Here is a 14,470-nt window from a genome sequence, read left to right as displayed (position 1 = left end):
ATTTTTTAATTGATTTCAGAGAGGAAGGGAGAGGGAGAGACAGAAACATCAATGATGAGAGAGAATCATTGATCAGCTGCCTCCCACACGCCCCACACTGGGGATGGAGCCCACTACCCAGACATGTGCCCTGACTGGGAGTTGAACCAGTGACCTCTTAGTTCCTGGGTTGATGCTCAAACACTGAGCCACACTGGCTAAGCAGGATGCTCAGTTTTAATGTTGATATTTTGCTTTAAGACAACTTGTCCTTCATTAGAACAAATTATAGTTCTGCTTAATATGTTTCTTTTGACAGAATATGGTTTTCAAAATGTACATATTCTTTTTTTGTTAAATTTATTGGGGTGAAATTGGTTACTAAAATTATATAGGTTTCAGGTGTACCATTCTGTAATACATCATATTGTATTATATGTTCAGAACCCTAAGTCAAGTCTCCTTCCATCACTACTTATCCCCCTTTAACTTCTTATAACTTTGCCCATCCCCTTTCCCTCTGGTGACCATCATACTGCTGTCTGTGTCTATGAGCTTTGGTGTATTTTTTTATTAATTTCTCCACCTTTTTCAGCACTACAACCCATATCCCCTCTGAAAGCTGTCAGTTTGTCCTCTATGTATGAGTCTGCTTCTATTTTGTTTCTTAATTTTAAAACCACAATAAGATATCACCTCATACCTGTCCTATTGGCTATCATCAATAAATCAACAAACAACAAGTGCTAGCGAGGATGCAGAGAAAAGGAAATCCCATGCCCTGTTGGTGGGATGCAGATTGGTGCAGCCACTTTGGAAAGCAATACAGAGTTAAATTAAAAATGGAACTGCCTTATGACCCAGTGATTTCACTTCTGGAATATACCAAAGAAACCTGAAACACTGATTCAAAAGAATATATGCACCTCTACGTTCATTGCAGCATTATTTACAATAGCCAAGATTTGGAAGCAGCTCAAGTGTCCATCAGTGGATGAGTAGATAAAAACATATACATTCTTTTTTAAAAAATTATTTTTATTTTTGAGAGAGAGAGAGAGGAATGGAAAGGAAGAGAGACATCAATGTGAGAGAAAAACAATGTGAGAGTTGCCTCCTTCACACCCCCTAGTGGGAATTGAGCCCATAACCTGTGTCCTGACCTGGAATCAAACTATCAACTTTCAGTGCATGGGATTACGCTCAACCAACTAAGCCACATAGGCCAGGGGAAAATATACATATTCTCAAGGAAGGAGATGGCTGGATCAAGCAATATTTAAATAAACCAAATAAATTCACGACCTCTGATTATTATTTTTTGGTTGTCTGATTTCAACCTTGCATGTTGAAGTTTTCATATCAGAGTCTGAATATTAGTTAAGGACAGGACAGAAGCTCAAGATTCTTTAGGCAAGACTTCTGACCCACTGACCACCTGTGTATCAGTAAGTGTAGCATGAGAAGGATTTATCAACTTCTTCCAGTTTCTTCTTGCCTTTCCCTGTGCACTCACACAGGGGGTAGGCACACCCAGATTTGCACAGATGCCCACACAGGCTCTAGCAGGCAGATTCCTGTGAAGATGTGCAAATGCCTCCTAAAATGGCCAATGATGCTTTTGCTGCCTCTGTCCACAGAGAACATTACCTCTGAAGCACATATGAAAGACTCATGTACAAAAATGGTCCACATGATACTAGCTTTAAATATAGCAGACCTAAGTGAAATTAGTTAACAGACTTAGACAAATATCCTGTTGCATTATTTTACCTTTGAGGTTGAATTTTATTAGAAGCATTGCCAGAGGTCGAAGGGTAAAAAGATTATTAAACATAGAGCTGGCTAAAAGGAAGAGAAGCTAGCTGAAGAAATATAAATGAAAAGTTTCACACACAAAAAATTTTAAGATAGGCATTCACACACAAATATATAAAGACTTAAGTTTATACCTTAACTCAAGTTTATTAAAAATACTTAGGAGTAAATTAAATCATTTTGACTGCATATAGCAAAATAGGAAAGGTAAGCATTGTAGATTAAATAATGGCATATGATTTATTGCCACAAGTTCTGAATAATGTGCTCTAAATTTGCATGCAGAAATTATTAAATGTGTGTTAAATTTTCATTTGCGCTGGTGACAGCAAAGGTGATTGCCAGTTTATGAGCATATTCTAGGTAATTTCCCAAGTGATACACTTCTTCTAATTATAATGCTTTGTTAAATCAAGCAATACACGAGCTGGGTCCCATGGCATCTTGCTCTGCTGGTGACATCAGCTTGAATTACTTCATTTGCAAATATAAGGCGGCTGTTTTATTAATTGAAATTGCTTCTGTGATAAGCTAAGAGAAAAAAGCTATCCTGATTCACAGAAGAAATACTGGGGCATGACAAAATATTTTGACAGAGTGAAGAATAGAAGAGTAAAGGTATAATGTGAAAAATCTTCACTTTGGTAGCCTCTCTTTATCCCGGTAATACTGAACATGAATACAATATTTTAGGATCTTTATTCATTTTCAATCAGAAGATATTTTTCCACTATAACTATGCTAAATAGAGAAGAATTGGTAGAAATATTAATTACTTTTTCCCACCTTCTAGCTTATCAGGGTTCATTGTTTTGTTTTGTCACTTTGTATATAACCAGCACATATATTCAGCTCTTGGGAGAGTAGCATGTTTAGCATGAGAGAGGGAGATCACTTTGTTTCTGCTTCAGAGTGATTGACAAGCTACCAACTCACATTTCTTGGTCCAGTTGTCCTTTTGATTACGATTTCTGTGTTGTTAACAAATGTATATAAAAGATGCCAATGTAACATGAAACATTGCAATCTTTTTTACAATTCAACCTTGCATTAATTATAGTCACTGGGCCATGTCAATGTCTTTTTTCCCCTCTCTATTCAATGTTGTGCTTTTTCTTTTTGAGCTGGGAATAGGGTTAAATGTGCCCTATTGGGGCATGTGTCACTGATTTTATAAATTTACTAGAGGCTCGGTGCATGAAAATTCATGCCCTGGAGGGGGGCTCCCTCTCACAGTCCAGGAGCCCTCAGGGGCAGGAGGCGACCTGGCGATCAGGGTAAGGCTATGACCCATCACACCTCCGCTGCTGCCATGAGGCGACCTGGCGATCAGGGTAAGGCTATGACCCATCTCACCTCCGCTTTTGCCATTGCCGGCAGCGCAAGCCTCAGCCAGCCCTGGTTACCTGAGCCTCATGCCGGCCCAGGGTGCCTGGGGGGCTGAGGGGACTGGGGGACTCTGGAGGCAGGTGTGTGGGGGCGGGCCTGGCCTTGCCGCGTGCCTGCCACCCTGGCAGGGCTGAGGGGACTGGGTGCTGCCATCTTGTGGCTGTGGGCACTGCCATCTTTGAGAGTGTGGCAGACAATTAGCATATTCCCTCCTTATTGGCTGTGGGCGCCACCATATTTGAGGGCGGGACAGTCAATTAACATATCCCCTCCTTATTGGCTGTGGGCGCCACCATCTTTGCGATGGTGTGAGGGTCAATTAGCATATTCCCTCTTTATTAGCTAGGATTAAGGTCAGCATTCTAGAACCAAAGAGAGAACAGACTTGAATGTGAAGGAAAACATGCTCTACCACTTCCTAGTAGTATGGCCTTGGAAAAGCTGCTGTAATTTCTTATCTGTAAAATGGGAATAATAAAATTTATTACACAGTAGGGTTGCTGTGAGAATTAAATGAGATAATACAAGTAAATCAGGAAAGTAAGCACTCAATAAATTTTAGCTTTTGTTTTGTGTATTGAACAGGAGTTGGGTTTAGTTAATATTTTAAAAAGGAAATTGGTAGGGAAACTGAAATAAATGTTCTTTTTTTATGAAGTATATTTATAAACGTGCAGTTGTTCACAATAGTACTCTAGAGCTCTAAGGTAGGCACATTGAGGCAGTTTTTGGATTTATTTAAAGTTTTTATTTACCTTAGATTGTACAGCAAGCATGTCAAACTCAAAGGCTAACACGGGCCAAATAAATGAAGCATGTGGCCTATGGGCCGTGAGTTTAACATGCTTGATGTACAGGATTTTCTTGGCCTGGGAGTTCCAATTTATTTGGCATAAATGGATTTTGGGGGGAACTTTTAAGTATCACCTATCAAAACTGTTCTGTGATAAGAGAGAATGTTGACTGTAAGAAGAGAAAGTAGAGAAGAGAGAGTAAAGGGAACAGGTGGCAATACATTGCTTCTAGTTTTTCCCCACTATGCCCATCCCTTCTGAATTATGTGAATTTGTAATTTCTTCTTTTCTCTAAGCAAATTTGAATTGCTTCCTGTAACTTAAAACCAAAGGGGTGATGACTGGCAGAGTGAATGCTATAAAACCATAGGGAGGTTTTATATCCTAGGGTTTTAGAAACCTAGCTCATCATATGTATTTTGGGTACCTTTTTTGAGACAAAGGTGATCATTTTATTGTATTTCTATATGCCCATGACCTTGGAAAAACAATAAATCAGGTCCATGCTTCACTTACATTCTGTTTCCTATGTGTTATCTTAAAGTTCTGTGCTGATGTGTCAATCAAAATCTGTCTATATGACTTAGTAATAAGGACCCTTTAGAGCTCTACTTACTGTATCTTTCATCTTTTCTCACCCACTCCTTTCCTTCTGCCACTCATAAATCTACCTCTAACTATATATAGAAAAAGAGTCTGAAATAAAGTAACCTAAATTTGAATTTCATGGAGAGGATTCTGCCTCTACAAGCAGTGGAGTGCACTGAAACTTTTCCTCAGAAACAAATTGATAAATATGTATGAAGATAAAGTGACTACTTTTGACTGACTCCTTTGTCAAACTGGGTGTCCAAAAGAGTATGCAACCAGGTAATGGCTTAAAAACATCAAGTATAAGTGGAAATTACATCTTATAATTTTTAAGGTATTAGCACAGGAAAGAGTGATTGCTTTTTAAAAGTCCGAGATCGTATTCATCTACCACAGCAGAGTGTTATGTGATTTAGAACACTGAACTCGCCTCGCCTAAGAACTCATTTAAAAAAATTAATTCTAAACAAAGTTTTATTATTTACTTTTTTGTTTGTTTGTTTATTTCCATCACTAATTATGCCCCCATACCCTCCTCCACCTCCACCCACCCCCCTTCCACCTGCAATCACCACCACACTATGGTTAATGCCTGTGAGTTCTTCTTCATCTGATATTTGAACTGGACTAGATTCCAGGTGAAGCTGAACATCAGAGATAGGAATTTGCCTTCTGTGTATCAGAGGCAAGTTTTCTTTCCTCCACAGGGTAAGTTCTTTCCAGTGAACAAATCCAATTAAAAGTTTGAAAGGGAAAGAAGTTTTGGAAAGATTGATGTACAATATTCCCAATTGAAAGAGGAAATGTGAAAATTAGAACTATTTTGAAGGGGATATGAGATGAAGTAGGAACAAATAACTCTTAATTAGAGACATGGGGAAAGAAAGAAAGATATACTATCTCCATACCCAGACAATTTCTATACCGTTAATATAAACTGAAACGTGGGAAAAGAAGGCTTTAGTACTTAATAAGAAAATAATGGTGTTTTGAAGAAGAAAAAAACAAAGAAGGAAAATATAATAAATGAAATATGTTCAATTCTCTTCTTAAGGTTCAGATGTTGTTATGTGGAGACCCAGTTTGATTGCCTCTGGAGCAAAAGCAAGCCTGTGGGTTACATGAGGCTGCAGATGTCCTCTCTTAAAAGGTCATCTGAATACTACCTGAGTGACCATGTGACAGGAGAGATGGGGCTTTATGGCATGTGGTTGGTTGCAGTGTTGACTCTTTCTACAGGTTCAGTTAACTTTCCAGACAGAGCATATATTTCTGGATTTAGGGAGATGACAATGACTACACATTCTAGCTAGTGAGAAGTAGTGTACATTTTCTTAGCTCTCACACATCTCAGGTCAATAATAGATCGATAAGTCAGCTGTTCATGAAACAGAATTCCCTTTTCCTAAATAGGAAATTATGTGTTAGTTAGTGTACAGACATAAGTCACAGGATTGTGGGAACAATACTCTTCTGAAGTTCAACAACTTGAAAAGGCAACAAAATAGATCCAAGACATAAAAGCAGGGAACAGACTGACAAATCTCAGAGGGATGAGGCAGGTAGGAAGAGATTAACCAAAGAATTATATGTATATATGCATAACGCGTGGACACAGACAATAGTGCTGTGAAGGTCTGGAAGTGGGATGGGTGTGGGGTGGAGGGGTCAATAGGATAAAAAAGGGGACATCTGTAATATTTTCAATAGTAAACATAAATTTTAAAAATATAGAGAAAATGTTTTAAAAAGACAAGGCAACTTACTTAATAGGAGAAAATATTTGCAAACCACCTGCCTTGCAAGGGGTTAGTATCCAAAATATGTTAAAAACTCATATAACTCAAAGCAAAAATATTTGATTTAAAAATGGGCAGAAACCTGAACAGACACTTTTTTCAAAGACGTATAGGCCAAAAAAAAAAAATAATAGCCAATAGGTACACGAAATGGTGCTCAAACATTTTCATCAGTAAATACAAATCAAAACCAAATGAGGTATTGCATCACACCTGTTAGAATGACTATGATAAAAAAAAGACAAGTGATAACAAGTATTGGTGAGAATGTGAAGGAAAAGGAATCCTTGTGCACTGTTGGGGGGAATGTAAATTAGTAGAACCACCATGGAAAATAGTATGGATGTTTTTTTTAAAAAAGTTAAAAATAGAACTATCATATGATTCAACATTCTCACTCCTGGGTATATGTACATAGAAAATGCATATATTAAAAAGATATATACACCCTCATGTTTATTGCAGCATTATTCATAATAGCCAAGATACGGAAACAACCTAAATGTCCCTCTATGAAGGAATGGATAAAGAAATTGTGGTATATATGGAACATTATTGTGGTAATAATGGAACATTATAATGGATAAAGAAATTGTGGTATATATACACAATGGAACATTACTCAGCCATGAGAAGGAAATCCTGCCATTTGTGACAATATGGATTGACCTTGAGGACATTATGCTAGGTGAAGCAAGGCAGATAAAGACAAATACTATATGCTTCCACTTGCATGTGGAATCTAAAAAAAAGCTGAATTGATAGAAATTAGGATGGTGATTGCCAGGACTGGGATTTGGGAGAACTCAGGAGACTTTGGTCAAAGGATACAAACCTCCAGTTATAAGATAAATAAATTCTGAGATCTAATGTACAGCATGATAGCTATAGTTAACAATACTGTATTATGTGCTTGAAAGTTGTTAAGAGAATATATCTTAAATGTTCTCACCACATACATAAGTAGTTATGTAAGGTAATAGAGATTTTAACTAACTCTACTAATCATTATACAACATATTATGTGTATCAAATCATCACAAAGAACACCTTACACAATGTTATATGTCAGTTATATCTCAATAAAGCTGGAAAAAATAAAATTCTATCAGGATGTACAATATCTGAGCCCAAGTTTAGTGTTAAAGCAAGAAATACTGGTAAGTAAGTAGCTACCTTCTGCAGATTCTATAGTGAAAAAAAAAGTCAAGATACAAGAAAACATGGGTAGGCAGTTTAATGAACTAAGAAATAAAATCAATAAACAAAACAAGTACTTTACCAAGGAGATTGAAACTTTAAAATAGAAATTCTGTAGATAAGGACTCAACAAAAGAGGTAAAGAATGAACTAGAGAGCTTAGGAAATAGAGCTGACCAGATGGAGGAAAGAATTAATTACATTGAAGATAGAAATCTAGAAATGATGCAGATGGAAGAAGAAAGAGACTTGAGAGTAAAAATAAATAAATTAATTAAAGTACTCTATGAGAACTGGCTCCACCAGAAAGAGTAATATAAGGATAGTTGGTGTACCATAAGGAGAAGAGAGAGAAGGAAACAGTCTATTCAAACAAATAGTTGAGATCTTCTCAAACCTATGGAAAAAGCAAGATCATCGAGTCCAAGAAGCAAACAAAACACCTAATTATCTCAGTCCAAAAGGGCCTTCTCCAAGGCACATTTTATTAAAACTGTCAAAAATTGATGACAAAGAAATAATTCTCAAGGCAGCACGGGAAAAGAAGACAGTAACCTACAAAAAAAATGCATTAGACTATCATCAGATTTCTCAGCAGAAACCATACAAGCTAAAAGATTGTGAAAGCAAATATTCAAACTACTGAAAGAGAGAAATTACCAGCCAAAGATAATATAACCAGCAAAGTTATCCTTTTGTTATGAAGGAAATAAAGACTTCCAGACATACAGCAGCTGAGGGAATTTGCTACCATAAGACCTCCATTACAATAAATACTCACATGGGTTATTCTATCTCAAACAAAGAGCAAAAGGATATAAAACAATGGGTAAGGTTACTTACAGACAGACAAAAGTAGAATTTTGCAACTCTTTTTCAGAAATGGGTACTATATACTTAAATATCATATACATTTTAAAGGAGGTAAAACATTTTTAAAAAGAGAAGACAATAGCTACTGCAATATGGAAATGAGATCACAGCATAAATAATGATAACTTTTGACAACAAAAACATAAAATGAGAAAGGGTAAAGGTCTGAATTTGCAAAAGGGAATGGAGATAGATGCATTCAGAAGAAAAAGGACTACTGTATATATGAAACTTTTTATTTTGCATAATCCTAATGGTAACAACCCCCCAACACACAAAAATCCAAAACTGAGTCATATAACTTAAAACAGAGGAAAAAATTATAGAATACCACTAAACTAAAATGACACACAGAAACACAAGGGAAAACAAACAATGAAGACATAGAACTACCAGAAATCAAAAGATAAAAATAGTTATTGAAAATTCTCCTACGTCAATAATCATTCTAAATATAAATGGGCTAAACTCACCAATAAAATGGCACAGAGTAGTAGATTGGATCAAAACACAAAACCCAACCATACACTGCCTTCAGGAGACACCTGCCAGCTGCAAAGTGAAGCAAGCTGTGCCTTCCACAAGACTCATAAGGTGGAGATATCTCTAAACCTAAGGAGGGATAAGATGTTGAGAGTCTAGCCCTAGCTGGTTTGGTGCAGTGGATAGAGCATCGGCCTGTGGACTGCAGGGTCCCAGGTTTGATTCCGGCCAGGGGCATATGCCTGGGTTGTGGGCTCGACCCCTAGTAGGGGGGTGTGCAGGAGGCAGCCAATCAGTGATTCTCTCTCATCATTGATGTTTCTATCTCTCTCTCCCTCTTCCTTCCTCTCTGAAATCAATAAAGAAATATATATATATTAAAAAAAGATGTTGAGAAGTCTAAAGTTGACAAATATCAACTTAAGAAGATAGAAAGTAGAGGTCTATAGAGAGTTACTTTTAAAATTAAAGCATATTATGCTAAGTTAAATGTCAGTCAGAAAAAGACAAATACTATATGATTTCTCAGACATATAGAATCTGAAGAACAACATAAAGGAACAACAACAACAACAAATCAGAAACAGAGTCATAGATGCAGAGTATAAACTGATAGTTGCCAGAGAGGAGGGGATTTGTAGAATGAGTTAAAAAGGGGAAGGGACTAAGAAGCAAAGATTAGTAGTAACAAAATAGTCATGGTGATATAAAGTACAGAATAGAAAACATAGTCAGTATTCTATATATATAAAAGCCTAAGTGACTGTCCGACCATTCAACCGTTCAACCAGTAGCTATGACATGCAATGACCACCAAGGGGCAGATGCTCAACACACAAGCATGGAAACATGGAACAGACTGATGAATATCGGAGGGAATGGGGGTGGGGGAAGGGTGGGAAGAGATTAACCAAAGATCTTATATGCATACTAGAGGCCCAGTGTATGGATTTGTGCACTGGTAGGGTCCCTCAGCCTGGCCTGCAGGGATTGGGCCAAAACAAGCAGTCTGACATCCCCCGAGGGGTCCTGGGTTGCAAGAGGGTGCACGCCAGGCCAAGGGACCCCACCAGTGCATGAATCCATGCACCAGGCCTCTAATATTGTAATAACTATGTTTGGTGCCAGTTGGGTACTGGAAATATTAGGGAAAAATACTTGGTAAAGTATATGATTGTTTAACCACTATGGTGTATATCTGAAACTAACACAAACTATTAAATGTAAACTGCAATTGAAAAAAAATTTTTAAATTAAAAAAAGTAAAGAAAAAATAATTTCAGCTCTTAAAATAAACTACAGCATATTAGTGGTTGCTCTTAGTTTCATCTGGATCTATTTCTCTTATACCTTGTTCCTTATAATAATACTCCTATTAAAAGTTTCATTATGATCTCAATAGCACAGATGATAAATAAGATTCATGAATTTTTACTTGTTGCTGAAGGGTAGGTTTTCAGATCTCATTCTGTATCTTTTATTTCACTGGTACTGGTATAGGATAAAATAGGAATTAAAGCAGGAATTGATGGAATTCTGAGTACACAGGAATTGCGTTTAGATACCTGCCCTATCACTATCTGGTTGTGTTTGGCAACATCATTTGATCTTTTTGGACCTCAGTTTTCTTCTATAAAATAGAAATATATCACACAATTTGAAAATATTGGATCAATGATTGCTTTAAAATCACCTTGGAGGATGACTAACATAAAATAAAAAAACTAAGTAAGTTACAAATGATAACTTGTTTTGTTGTTATTGTCTTTCTTTCTAAGAGTGATTGGCTATAAGTACTTTAGTGTGTCTACAATGCCTAACTTTTTTTTCTTATATCTCCTTCATTTCCACTATTTCCATTATTTGTTGCAGTAGCTACTAAGATTTGTTTTATGATCTACTATAGTTGCATCCAGCCCTCCTGATGTTTTATTCTTGTTGGGCAAGGACAAAGTCATATCCATATGACCTGGGAGGGCTCTCTTTCTAGAAAAACAAAGCAGCAAAAAAGGAAAGGAAAGGAGGATTGGTCAGTGATATATTTTGCAGCTCTCCTGATAAGTACCACATCAGCAGTAGAACTGGCGGTAATGCAATACCATTCAAGCTGGTTACACTTTAGCTAGAAGAATACACTACAAAATCCTTGCACCTCCATAGTGTGCAACTGCAGTCTTGGAAAGCTGAATAACAACCTGAAACTTTCCTCTCTGACGAGTGAGGTAAACCTCTCCAAGGGAAATCAGCTCGCAGCAGCTTATTTTCTTGAAAGTATAAAGTGATATAAAGTTAACATGTGTGTCTACAGGAGCACAGATTGGATAAAGGTATCAGAATTCTCTCCAGATGGCCCTGCACATCAAGATAACTGCAGGGCATAATATTTTATTATGCACATTCTAATTTAGGAAATAAAAAAACACACCCCTCATTTCCCCTATTTCTGATAGCAAAATTTGAGGAAATCACGATAATTTAGAATAAGCTCTGGCTTATAAAGACTTGAAAAGGAAATAAGATTTGCTTTCAAGCATTTACACATTGAATAGTAGCTCTTAGAAAATTTGTTATCTTGGGTCATATTTACACCTCTATTGCCAACCCAACGAATGACTTCTCAGTATGAATTTGAGCTTCTTTCATTCTTTTGAGTCATTTGTTCTTCTCAGTAAGAGACAATACTTAAATATAGAAAGTGTGTGAAAATGTGCTTAAGCATAAATTGTAGTTTGCAGTTATAACAGGGCCTCTTACTTAACAGGAAAATTGGAATTCTTGGGGCAAAAGATTTAATCCAAACAAATATATTTCTCAATAGGACTATAAAAAGAATCCTAATTAATGTGCTAATAGCTACTCCCTGTTTAAAGGGCATTATCCTGGATCTTGAACTGTAACAAATATACATAAAAATTAATGTTCACAGAGTAGAGAGAGAGAGAATACATTTCATTTCCAGAACTTTGCTTGTGAGAGACATTTCAATCAGAGAGATTGCACAAGAAGTGGGTCTTAAAATGTTATCTTCTTGAAGTCTGAATCTACGTTATTCATTATAAAATTGTTTACTGTTTTCTAGACTACATACGTAACTCAGACATCATCTCCATTTCCTCTTGGGATATCACTTACTAGGGACTCAACTGGGCTAACTCAGATCCTATGTAAGAGCCAACTGACTCTATCCAGGGTTAGACAGCTCACTAATTCTTAAAGCAAGCTTTCCCAGCCTGGCAGTCTAATTATTAACATGTTTTGTTTTAAGTAATTTTCCTGAAATTTAGCCTGTTTTTTGTTGTTGTTGCTATTGTTGTTGTTGGTCTAGCTTCTGAAGATACTTAAAAGTATAGATTCTTTTTCCCCATGATTGCCCTTCAACTTTAAATTGATATCAGTAAACACACCTCTTTCATATTGTCAAACCACAATTTCCCTTTCTTTTTAAATATTACTGATATTATCTGGTTTCCTAGAATTTAAGTGTCATAGAATTTTTACTTCCAGGAATGTTGGATTAGGTAATTCTGACCAAATGTGCCACTGAAAACATCTAAACATTTTTTAGGGGGAAAGTAAAGCACTTTTTTTTCTTTATTGATTAAGGTATTACATATGTGTCCTTATACCCCCATTAACCCGCCCCCCGCCCCCGTCTTCCCATTCATGCCCTCACCCCCCTGGTGTCTGTGTCCATTGGTTAGGTCTGATCGATGCTTCTCTGTCTCTGGATCTGTTTTTGTTCATCAGTTTATGTTGTTCATTATATTCCACAAAAGAATTAGATCATGTGATATTTATCTTTCTCTGACTGGCTTATTTCACTTAGCATAATGCTCTCCAGTTCCATCCATGCTGTTGCAAATAGTAAGAACTCCTTTTTTTTACCACAGTGTAGTATTCCATTGTGTGGATATACCACATTTTTTTAATCCACTCATCTGCTGATTGGGCACTTAGGCTGTTTCCAAATCTTAGCTATGGTAAATTGTGCATATATCCTTTCTGATTGGTGTTTCTGGCTTCTTGGGATATATTTCTGGAAGTGGGATCACTGGGTCAAATGGGAGTTCCATTTTTAGTTTTTTGAGGAAACTCCATACTGTTCTCCACAGTGGCTGCACCAGTCTGCATTCCCACCAGCAGTGCACAAGGGTTCCTTTTTCTCCGCATCCTCTCCAGCACTTGTCATTTATTGATTTGTTGATGATAGCCATTCTGACAGGTGTGAGATGGTACCACATTTTGAAAATATATCAAAATGCTAACAATATGACCAGACCAAAGGCTGGGAATCTAGAGAGATTAAAAAAAAAGTATTTGAACAGTTTTTGCCCTAAGGTTGCATAAGAGACAGCTGAGATGCTGAGCTTTGCTCCTGGTCACCTAAAAGGCACAGGGAGACAAAACTCAACATTTGTGACTCACTAATGGGGCTGATTCTGAGAAATGTCTTCTGTTTGGTTATGCAGAGCTGGCCTGTACTAGGTGTACCGGTTAATAATAGCAGATTTTGTAATCAAAGAAAACACGATAATTTGAGAGAAACATCAAAAGTGCTTTAATTCCAAGTAATGTCCATCGCTAGCTACATATTTCCCCCATCTTTCAGGTAATTTGTGGATACTGTCCCAGTAGAACTTTTCTTGTTTTGAGGCAAACCATTCAGAGACCCAATTTTCCACTTCTTTGTATGTTTTGAAGTGTTGCTCAGAAAGTGCATGTACCATCGATCGGAACAAGTGGTAATCTGAAGGAGCAGGGTGTGGTGAATACTGCCGGTGGGTTAATATTTCCCAGGCAAGATCTTTTAATGTGTCTTTAACTGGTTTTGAAGTGTATGATGGTGCGTCATCATGAAGCAAAATTACTTTGCCGTGTCTTCTGGAACATTCTGGTCATTTCATGATCAAAGCATGGTTCAAATTGATTATTTGTTATCAGTAGCGATCAGTAATAACAGTTTCACTGTTTTTTAGAAGCTCATAATACACCACACCTTCCTGATCCCACCAAATGCAAAGCATTGTCTTCTTTCTGAAGCAATTTGGCATTGCAGTAGAGGTTGATGGTTGACCTGGATCAACCTATGATTTTGTGCATTTGGGATTCTCAATATAAATCCACTTTTCATTGCCAGTCACAATTCGATGCAAAAAAGATTTTCTTTCGTGCCATTGAAGCAACATTTTACTGATAACTTTTCGGTTTTTCATTTGTCTTTTGTTCAGTTGATGTGGCACCCATTTTCCTTCCTTTAAAATCTTTTCCATTGCTTGTAAATGATCGGAAATTGTTTGCTGAGCAACGTTTAATCTTTCTGCAAGTTGTTTTTGAGTTTGACACGCATCTTCATCCAATAATGCTTGTAATTGTTGGTCTTCAAACTTTTTCAGTTGACCTGGATGTTCTTTGTCTTTCACATCAAAATCATCACTTTTAAAACTTTTTAACCAGCATTCACAAGTATCTTGAGATGGAGCATGTTCACCATAAGCTTCCCGAAGTATTCGGCAGCACTTTTCTTCAAAATAAAGTAATGAATTA

This window comes from Myotis brandtii, unplaced genomic scaffold (genome assembly GCF_000412655.1).
Source record: "Myotis brandtii unplaced genomic scaffold, ASM41265v1 scaffold423, whole genome shotgun sequence".
Lineage (NCBI taxonomy): Eukaryota > Metazoa > Chordata > Mammalia > Chiroptera > Vespertilionidae > Myotis > Myotis brandtii.
The sequence above is the reverse complement of the archived record's forward strand: the minus strand, read 5'-3'. Positions refer to the sequence as shown.